The 9201-nt window shown below is 39.3% G+C and overlaps 1 pseudogene; it reads left to right on the plus strand.

Moving 5' to 3' along the window:
• The first annotated feature begins 963 nt into the window (after window positions 1-963).
• Window positions 964-1076, plus strand: LOC116838457 (U6 spliceosomal RNA; annotated as a pseudogene).
• Window positions 1077-9201: the final 8125 nt, after the last annotated feature.

The following is a 9201-nucleotide window of genomic DNA, read 5'->3' on the forward strand; positions in this document are numbered from 1 at the left end:
GGACAAAACTTACTTATAGTCATATTTATTTTTCAATATTGTTCAGATCAGGGCTGGTTAGTGCCTTTCTCCCATTCTTCTAGGTAATGGGAGGATATTGTGCAAAGCACTGGCTGGGAAATTCTTAGTTGTCCAAGAAGAGTGAAATGCAATGTATCACATCTTTCCTTCCTCCACCAGCAGGGTATATAAATCTGTGCATGTTTAATTTTGTCCAGTGACACTAAGGCAAAGTATGACTGGTACCAAACGTACCATACATACAGCCTAGATGCCTAATATCCTTGTAGTATGCTGGAAGGTCAGACTAGATGATCAGAATGGCCATATCTGGCTGGAAAATCCATAAAGCAGCCATGGAAAAAAGTTTTCAGGAAAATGGACTTTTCTCCGTTTCCATCAATATTTGTCATAATTTTTTGTCAGGGAAAAGGTCAGTTAAAAAACTCCACAAACAACAAATAAAAACCACCACACCCAACTCCCCTGAAAACCAACCATTTTTGGTAAAACACAACCCTATTTGAGTGGGTTTTTTTGTTTCTTTGTCCCCAACACAAACTAAAAATGTCATTCAAAAGCCATTTCCTGTGGAGATTTTAATTTAATCAAAAAGGCCATTTTCTCATGAAAAAAAGTTTGATTGAAAATTTTAAACCAGGTCTCATTTCTTAATTCTCAGCCAAAAAGACCCAGGACTACATCAGCTTAATGTACCTAGCTGAAAAGGATGTAGAGCTGGGTAGATCTAACTGGTATCTCCTAATTTTGTGTAATTCCTTATCCTGACATTTGTTGCAGATATGCATGAAGGAACTTGTCTAGAGGAGATAAGCAACTTCTCAGGGGAAAGAAAATGCTGTTTGATGTCTAGCTACTTCCCTCCCTCCCTGTGTTTTTGGCCCCATCTCTCTGTCCCTGCACCCACACATGCAATCATGCAAAAAAGTGATGATGCCCCTAGCCTGACTCATCTTAGGCAGCACATATACTAAAATTGGAATGATACAGAGAAGATTAGCATGGCCCCTGCACAAGGATGGAATGCAAATTGGTGGGTGGGATAGCTCAATGGTTTGAATATTAGCCTCCTAAACTCAGGGTTATGAGGAGGTCCTTTAGGGATCTGGGACAAAAATCTGTCTGGGAATTGATCCTGCTTTGAGCAGGGAGTTGGACTAGATGACGTCCTGAGGTCTCTTCCAATCCTGATATTCTATGATCTAACAAAATCAGGCACCAAACCTATCAGCATTGCTTACAGGAACAAGAATGCTCCCATACAACATGTCTCAGGCAGTGAGGAAATTTTTATTTGTTTTTTTTTTCCCTAAATAACCAGGTATCATTAAAACCATGGATTCAAACTGTTATAAAAGAGCTTTTTCTAAAATAAAATATAGTAATAAAAAGTACAGTACCATAACACTCTACTTTCACTTTTACAGCTATAGCTTCATTATATCTTTCTTCATATCTTCAGTGTTTATATTCTTCCTTTACACCTTCCATCCTATGTTCTTCTTTTTTAAAATAAAATCCTGCTACATGATCATGACTAGTTCCTTTCCTCCAACTGTCTTCTTCACCCCATCTTCATTGTGTAGAAATGACCCTGAGCATGATCCCTACTCACCCCCTTTAACTAAATCTAAAGGTCTCTATCTCTCTCTCTGCCCTCCATCCTTCTTAATCTTTGTACTGTCTTTAACCCTACTTACCACTTGCTGTTCTGCAAATGAGGAGCACAGAGAACTCAGACAAAGCTCTTCACAGCTATAAAATAAGCTAATGGGAATTGTAACCGACGAAAACAGTATAAATGAATTCAAGGTGCTCTGCATTGACTTATAGAGAAGAAGCAGGCTTTGGAGTATGGTGATCAAAAAGTGAAATGTTTGAATAAATTGTCAGTTCTGAAAATATATGTAATAAAGAACTCACAAAATCCATTACACAGTTTCCTTGGACTAAGAATGCTGGGTACTGCTATATGCTTTTTGAATGGAAAAATAAAAAGCTTTCTGTGATCTTTATATCCTACTGATTGGAGTTTGAAATATAATAAACATATTTTAAAGCTTCATCATGAAGCCATACATAGATAAGAATGATGTTTAGGCTGATGAAAGCAGTTATTCCTAAACTGTTTCAGACAATCCCTCACTTACAAAAGTGATCATGTTTTCTCAGAATAGTTTGAGATGATTATCACATTTAATATATAACTGCACTGTTTTTAAAAATGCTTGTCTTTAATTGATGTTAAAGATTAAATCACTATAAAATTAAGAAGCCTAATCTTGTGCCCCTCACCCTACATTGTTTTGAGTAAAGAATGTATAGTAGTGTTGGTGTGCACACTGGATTATTATTCTACTCAGAGTTACTCTGAAAAGATCTTTTGTTTGTTTTTTAGCACTCACTTTCTGGTAAGGATGGATGCATACAACAAATCTTATTTTAGTAACTTGCTACAAGCATTGTATATTTTACATGATCATCGTGCTCACACTACTATAAGCATCATTCTTTAAATAACTAATTGCATGTTTCAGTATCCCTGAAACAAACAATGCTATGTTTTTAGAATACATAACAAGACTAATGTAGAATCTAGTGAACTCTTAGGGCAAAATTCTGTCCTGTGGTTGAACAGAAGAGTGTATGTTAAAAACTATTAGAATTATATTTCTACAAAGTCATTAAATGAATAGTATTTAAAAAAAAAACACAAGGAGAGAAGGTCATGGGAATCTTCACCTTTCCACAGTACTCAAGGGAGTGCTAGGAAATATATCTAGCTAATGTTCTTGTGCACGCACAAGTGAGCACAATCATTAACTTGGGGACTATGTCCATTGACTTCAGGGTTATACAAGTGTAAATGAAAGAAGAATTTAGCTCCAGTTTTGCTATTTCAGAGGCAAATTAATTGACTTTATTAGAGTTGTGTGACTCTTAGCTGAACTGTTAACTGCAGTAGCGAAGTCCCAATACATTCACATCCAAAATACAAGTTTGTCCTACTGGATCCATATTAGGCTTATCCTCAACTGAATTTTCATTTTATATTCCAAATTTGTCTGATTGTCTCAATGAGGTTTGATAGAACAGCAGCTTACATCTGTGGATGCTTTGCTATTGCCTCATGCTGAAGCCATCAGCTATGATCAACTCAAAAGAGCATGAGTCACTGTCATAGTACAGCTGCAGCACAGAATTTGTGGATCGCAGACTTGCTTAAATTAGTGAAGAGAGGAAGGACAGAAATAAGTCAAGAGCCTAATATACAGAAAAATAAGGGGTGTTTTTCTCTTTTAATTTTAAATCCATTATAAACTGGAATTGTTCTTTTTACAAAATTCCATGTAACAGATCATTATTAGTCATTCCAAATAACTCAAAGGGGCTGTGATTTGAAAGTGCTATCCTGAATCCACCCACAACTGATTTACATGGGATCTGATGACAAGTTTTAGAAGCTCTTGACTCCACCTGTGTTTAGTTTCCACCAATCAGCTCCATCTAGCGCTCTAATATTTTATCCCATAGTCCTCAATTTTTTGTTTTTTAACACTAAAAATAGTTTGCCTTTTTCACTTCTTCTGGCCAGAAGAGTTAAGTGCATCTATAGGGTCACCAACACCAGCCACCAATGAATACACTAACACAGCCAACATGACTTAGAAACACCTAACTCAAAAGAATAACACACTGGTGTTTGGTAGTTTTCTCAGCCATCTCATTGGGAATGTACCACTAAGCGACGCAGTATAAACCCATAATTCAGGAGCAGTCACATGTTCACTCACAAGGTTAATGATAGTATCTACCAACAAATTCTGCTACCTTCCTCAGAGGAAAACCTGACTGTAAATAAATACACCTTAAAGGTAAGAGTGCCCAGTGTTTACTTTGTATTATCATGGTAGGAGGAAAGAACCTCTTTAATGTGTACCCTTTGATTTGAGTGTTCTCTCCTTATCAGGTTTCCTATAAAGTTTTAATACAGGTTTTAAAGAAAATTAGGATACTCTTTTTTGAATTATCCCTTTATTAATTGGACTTTATTTTCCAGTGGCTGATTGTTCTGTCACAGTCATTTTAAAAGAAGCACATGAAACAGGATTATTTTGTTTGGCTGTTTCTATGAACAGTGGCTGTAAATCTAGATCTGGGAAGAGGGAAAAGGTCAGCAGGAAGGAAAGGTGCTAATGCCTTTTACATGTAATTATTGGGCCTACAACTGGGAAAAGTACTCATAATTTTTTGGGACAAATCTAACTCATTTTATATCTGTGAACTTCTGCAAACAGGCTTTTATGTTTTCCAATGTGTGGGGAGCTCTATGCACTTTCTGAAATGGTGGTAAAGATCTATTGCAATATTCACACCTGTTTGAAATATATCTGAGTCAGTCAGAACTGTTTCTGAATCTACATTTTCAATATGCCTCAGCACAAGGGTGGTTTCATTATAGTTTTATCAAGGTATAAAACAAGTTCCCCTCTTTCAAATAATTAAGTACATTCTTAAATTTACTCCTGTGAGTAAACCTAAGCATGTACTTTATTGTTTGCAAGATTAGAGCCTAGGGATCCAAGTGTAAGGTCCCATTAGGTATAAAAAAGAATGTTTGTTTTTCAGGGTATGTGTTCAAGAGGGGGAGGAGGGTATGTTTTATGTGGAGTAGTGATGGGCAGGCTGTATAAAGAATAAACTCTTTTTTTAAAAAATAGTGTTTCAAGTCAATCTAAAAAGGAAATCATTTTGTGAAATTTCACAGAAGTCAGTAAAGATCACTTTTGTCCGACAAAACTAGAAAGTCAATAAATCAACGGAGGGGATGACTTTTGTAACCAAAAGGGCCTGTTCTTGCATTCCTTGGCTGTTCCCATTTACTTTGGCTAGCATTTGGGATATACAAGGTAGCAGAGAGAACTCCAAGGTAGCTGCTTAATGTAATCTAGCATGTTTGTTACTTTCAGGGTGGAGATATTTATTACAGCCATAATATTAGTATATAGTTGTCTGTTACAGCTGTCCCCCTGCTAGCATTCCTTTTTCCCTTCTCCTTTCTGTTTGTCCTGGGTGGCCGCCCCTCCCGGCCATTGTGCTAACTAAAGTCACAGCCCTATTCATAGGGATGGCTTGTACAGACTAACTGGAACCACTGCCCTGCCTAGGGAGGGGGCTTCTTGCTTCTTTGTTTGGCTCCTTTGTTCAGACCCGGGCTCAGTGTGGGGGGCACTGCCCAGAAATGCAAGACCTGAAGTGGCCAACTAATTAAGCATATGAGTCATACCTGTGGCTCAGAACATGCCCAGGCATGCCTATGCTCACCTGCAGTTTTTCCCTGCCTCCTCTCCTCCCCTGTATCAAGAGGAGCCAATCAAAAGTACTGGTGGGAAACTGCCTAAGTTTGCCTTTAAAACCAGACATTTTCTGATCAGACCCCGGAGAAGGTCCTTGCTTTGCCACCTGGTCTGATCAGCTAGGGGTCTTTGGGGGGCCCTCTCTCCGCTCTCGTTTGTTTTTGAGCGTACCCCCGTTTTTAAACTCCCCTCCCACGAAGAACGAATTGCTGCCTGAGAGATCTCCTGATTATCGAGACTGTACCTAGCCTTCTGATGTTCTTGCTGCTTCTGCCTTCGCTGCTACCTTGGGGGCTGGTAAGAATCCCTCTGTGAAACTTTCTATACTTTTATTTTATTATTTTAGCTGCTGGCTCTGTCTCCCCAGCACACAGACTCAAGCTAAACCTTGGTCTGTGTCTTAAAACCTCTCCTAAACTCCGCGGCACTTTGCCGCTAAAAATAAGTTTGTGCCGCTGCTAAGCTCTGCTCCTGTGGGCTTTGCCTCGGGGCTCTCTGCTTTCAGCTGTATCCACTGCTGCAGCCACCATCTCTTGGCTTCCTTGGGAGCTGGATCCTGGGCTGCCAGCTTGCAGCCCCCGCCCCCCACTGCTGCTAAGGTGCACCTATTAGATAAGTTGTAATTTCATTTTGCATAGCTGTGGTTAAGTTAGGTTTAGAGAATTGTTTGTATTGTGCTCTGTAAGTTAGGTTTAAAAAATTGTTGCATTATGTTCTGTTACTTGCTAATTTGTGTAGTCTTGGTTAAGTTAGATCATAGATAAGATTTTGCTGTGTTCTGTATAATTGTGGTTAAGTGTGTCTTCCCGCTCCCCCCCCCCCCGAGCTCCCCAGTCACTGTTTAAAACTTGCAGCCTGTCTGCTCTCTGTGTCTCCCTGAGTTTAAACCTCCCTCTGCTCTCTGCTCACGTGCTCCTCTTCCCCCATCCCCCAACCTCATTCCCCTACCACTGCCTCTCTCTCTCTCTCTCTTTTTTAATCCCTTCCCCCACGTGTTCACCCCGCTCCTACTGCCCCCAAACCTCAATTGTATTACTAAAGTCTAGCATAAAACCCCATTGGTTACCCTTTTTCTCTCTAACACACCTCACATTTTACATTTATACCACTGTGACACACTTTTACCTAGAGTTGTTGGATATTTAACACATTTTTCCCATAACTGTTAGTTGGTTATATGCTGCTGTAACACACCCTTTACATAAGAAATTGTTAGCTACCTGTTACATTTATATTTCAGTGTTAATTGGTTACCAACTGTATTGTACCCCACTGTGTTGTACCCCACTATTGAAACCCCCTATACTATTTACTAAAAGAAACCCCTCCCCAATTGTCTACCTTAACAAACCCCATACCCCTCACTATTGAATTTTCCCTGTTTTTGCATTTTCTTAATAAAGTTTATTTTGCACCCCACCAGTGCAGTAGTTATCCCCCAAGATCCCCTACCTGCTGGCAGGGTCAATAGTGTTTTCATCTTGATCTGTGAACTAGAAACAAACCGTTCATTTTTAGCCATTATTTAAAAACAGTCAATAGATGATTCTACTCCACACATCCCTTCCTATTTTATTTAAGCGAGTGTCTTTAGCCCCGATTCTGCAACTGTGCAGCCCACTGTGTGAGTGTAGGAGGCATCTTGTATAAAATCCCCAGGCACAAAGGGCTGCCCATGTGAATCCAATTACAGTATCAAGTTAACGCACTGGATTTTGTAAATGTATTCAAAAATGTCTTCCAAAACAGCTTAACCTAGTGAAATACTTAGCTCTGGTGTGTTTTCTTGGTGTTCCTTATTAGCTGCTTGGTTTAAGTGGGGATAAGGACGAGTAAATTCCTTTATCATTCTTGTTGACTGTAGTCTTATAACATTGACTGTGCTATGAACTGATTTTGTGAATGATTGGAAGCAAAACCTCAGAACCTGAAAAAAATTAGTCTTTTAGGGTTCCAAAGATCATTGACAAGAAAATTTTTCCCTAGCTAATATCTGTTTATGGTACAAAACTACATGGGAATAGGAAAAAAAATACATATTCAGAGAATGTACCTAGGAGGAATAGCGTGAGGAAAATCCCAGATATCTCTATGCACAGATTTGTGTAATTGGTTAGATTGTCGGCTCTTTTTCAAGTGGTACCTTAAGTGATTTCTAGTAGGCTGTTTAGAGGCACTTCTCCTCTTTTTCTTTCATTTGTTGTGGCTATACATAATGCCAATGCTCTTCTACATAGGAACAGTCCATATCAGAGAGTGGAAAAATCAGAGTTTTCCACATTGTTTCCTGATCACTATCAAGTGCATTAGATTTGCTGCCTACCCTGAAGAAGTGTCACTCCCTCAAACCTCCAAGATCCACCTGCACTGTTAGCCACCTACCATTCCTTGTTTCTCATGGACAGCATGGCTCCTGAAGGAACAATGCTGCCGGAGTGTCCTTCCAACCACAGTTTCCTCCTCAGCAACCTCACAAAGGAGAAAGGCTCCACAGTGTGCACAGAAATTTTATGCTTGGGGACTGGAAATCTGAAGATCAGCCAATCATTCCTGACTGAGACTTTCCTCTACCAAGCCCAGACAATACAAGGCTTTTGAGGATGGGATGGGAGGTGATGGTAGCAAAATAGCCAAGAGACAGCATTCCTACACCCCTCCCACCATTTGTCAAGGTTGAAACCCCAAGCTGAGGTTCACTCCAAAGGTACATGTGAAATGAAGCATAATGGTCGCTGAATGAATGTCCATAATTATCAGAGGATGTACAAGAATATTTAGGAAGATCAATAATGTTAATTTTCCAGAAAAAATCACATGTAAACCTTCAAATTAATACTAAAAATCTTTTCTGTTTTGGTGGTTTTTTGTTTTGTTCCGTGGTCAGATATTTCTAAAGTAGCTTCCACTTTGCCAAGTCTTGTTGAGGGCAAAAGATCAGTCCATCCTACTACTTCAACTGATTAGTTAACAACAGGGTTGCTCCTGATGCTACCACAATCATATTTCAAGAAGCAGAAAGGCATAACCCCCACCCCAAACTTTCCAGGTATACTCAGGAATATTCCTCTGCCACTGCTCTGCTTTACCAGCTCTTTGAGAACACAGAGATTTCTAAGGTCTGAGCCTGTAGCCCTTACTCACTTGAATAGACCTGCGAAGTAAGGGAACTACTCCCATTAGATAGGGCTTCAGGATTAGGCTTTAGGTCTCTTGGACTAAATCCACCCCAAAGAGGGAAAATAATTATAGATTAAACTGTCTTGACAGTGAAAGCACAAACTGAAGCTAAAGGAGGACAAGACATTACTAAGGTGTAAGAGACAAGTCTTTTTATTCAGAGGGCAATTATTGTGGAAAACAGACAAGGCAGTGGACATACTCAGAGGTGGTTTTGATGAGAGCGTTGAGGCAAAGTTCAAAAACCACCAGAGAGGGGGATGGATCTCTGGCTTCTTCCCTGAGTTAGTCTGCTGGCTATTTTTAAATCTTTCCCAATCCAGTTCAGAGAAATCTCAGAAAACACTGATTCTCTTTGGGCTTCAGAGATTTTAGTATGTGATGCTGTGCATTAGTCTACCAATTTAAAAGACAATATTTTATCTAGTTATAGTACTATTGAACACCTTGGCACTTTCCTTATGCTACCCTATTTAGGTAGAGACGGAACTCTCCATCAATACTCATAAAGTAAACACTTTTATTCTCCTCAAAATTCACCTCTGCTATGAGATATACAGAAAAGTGGCATGGTTAGGTAGATGGTTCAGTTGTGATTAATGCTACCAATTGTGTTCACAGCTAATCTATGTTAAAACATGTCATA

The sequence above is a fragment of the Chelonoidis abingdonii genome, chromosome 5 (assembly GCF_003597395.2).
Source record: "Chelonoidis abingdonii isolate Lonesome George chromosome 5, CheloAbing_2.0, whole genome shotgun sequence".
In the NCBI taxonomy this organism is placed as follows: Eukaryota; Metazoa; Chordata; order Testudines; family Testudinidae; genus Chelonoidis; species Chelonoidis abingdonii.